Below are 2,108 nucleotides of genomic sequence, written 5' to 3'. Positions count from 1 at the left end.
GCTAATGTAGCCCGACTTCTGTAACCCTGAGCAAAATCCCTGTGCTGAGTGAGTGCGCGGCTGGTCCCCCAGCTTGGGTGCCCCAGCCTCGTCATGACAGAGGCGTTTTAAGGGAAGAAGGGGGCTAAGTGCCCGAATGAACAACAGGAGGGTCAGGAGGCAGTGCCCATTCACGGATGGGTTTTTTAAACCCACTTTTATTCATTAATTGTAAGTAGTACAAATATTCCAAAAATATAAACAGACACTTAATGGCATCCTACATTTCAAGTTTTTGAATACAACAAGTTTATCAAACCATGAACCTGTAAGCAAGGTAGTCAGAACCCCACAGCCCAGTCACAGTGGGAAGCAGATCTCCCCCACCCTCCAAACGGTATCTTGAAGAGGGTTACATGGCACGACATGGAACATGTAAAATCTGAGATACTACAAGCAAAGAAGCTCACGGGGCGCAAAGAGGAGGGTCTGCTCCAGGGGCAAGCCCCACAGCAGTAAAGGAATGGGGCAGGGGGCCAGACCCCTGCCTTCCCTCCCCTGCTTGAGTGCAAGTATTTACCAGTATTAAAATAAAAGGACAAAACTAAAACCCCATTTTACCAAAAAGGCGACTGAGGGACAGTAGTGGCAAGTAACCAACTGAAGACCTGAAGGGGAAAACAGGCTTACCTTCCGGAGACGCTTGACCTGTCTGGGACATGGGATATAGGACAGCCTTACGGGGGGGTTGCCTTACTGAATGAGGCCTCATGAACAGGGTAGGGGGTAGCAAAATAGAACGGAATCCATTTCCCAGGGAATGACTGCCTTTAGACTTCCCATGCTTTTAGCACAGAGAAGTTTGTGGGCCACTGTTAACAGAGGTGAATTTATAAAATGGTCAAACTCTTTGGGAGGCAGGAGGGAATTAAACAGAAGGTCCCAGGTTAACTGAAGGCAAATTTACTCAACCTCGCTATAGTAAGGGACCCATGGACCTACAGAGTGTCCCCTCTACAATGTGCAGAGTGGAAACTCTTACCTGACCCTTTCCAAACCGGTCCTGTGTCCAAAGCTCCCCCTATGAGAGGGACACGAACATCAGGCTTTTGATTTAGAAGCCCAATCAGAGAGACACACTGTGTCCCTGAAGAGGCACCTTAAAGAACTGAACCTGGCAGGTGGGCAGATTCCTGGCACTGCGTGAACTGGGGTCGACCAGGCCTGGTGGCCTATTGCTTCCCGAAGACCAGCCTCAAACAGGAAGGGCTGGTAGGAAACCCCGGAACAGATCCTGGGGTGAACTGGCTCCCTCTCAATCTTGCCCTCCTCCAAAACTGAGTCTGGCCTGATTCCTCTAAGGAGCAAGTCTTGCCCCTGACACACTATGAAGCTGGAGACCAGAAGGTGCATAATGACTCCAGGCTGGCTCTGGTCCACGCCGATGGACCCTGCTTAGACTTATTTGGCTGAGCTGCCTCTCCAGGGAAGGGAGGAGAGGGTGAGCGGGGGTGTGGCATTTCCGGTGAGGAACGGCATGGGGGCAGGGCAGGGTTCTGGCGAGAACGAGGCCGATGGAGCCGGGCTTCATGCAGAAGCAGCGGGGACACTCCCACCAAGCCATCCTGGGCTCTAGTCACGAGTCCCTTGGAACACTTGGACAAGCCGGATAGGAAAGAGGGTGGCACCAGCTCTTCCTTCACCTGGAGGCAGGGAGACCCAAAGCAGGGCAGAAAGGGTCCTTGGAACTGGATCAGCTTAGAGCCTCTTATTGCTTATTTAGTCAGAAAAACATAGCTGGACCCCATGGCAGATTTGGCCCAAGGGCTAACCCTTAGGATGGGGCTTGGGAGAGAGGCCCCTCCTGCAATATTAGGATAGAGGCCTAGGCCAGGGCCTTAGAATCAGAAGCTCCCATTTTCCTTCAGGAGGTGTCGTTCCTGGCCGGCCCTGGAGCCCTCTTCCCCTACCTGCATGAAGCAGGATCCCACAGGCACCAGGGAATGATGCCTGGGAAATGATCACATGGGCTTTGGGGACCCTGTTCTACTCATGTGACACCAAAGGGAAAGACAAAGCCTCACAACCTTGGGAGAAGGAGGGGAGGTGGCATCACAATGCTAGAGAAG

This window comes from Balaenoptera acutorostrata, chromosome 11, assembly GCF_949987535.1.
Source record: "Balaenoptera acutorostrata chromosome 11, mBalAcu1.1, whole genome shotgun sequence".
Classification (NCBI taxonomy): Eukaryota; Metazoa; Chordata; class Mammalia; order Artiodactyla; family Balaenopteridae; genus Balaenoptera; species Balaenoptera acutorostrata.
This window is presented reverse-complemented; position numbering follows the sequence as displayed.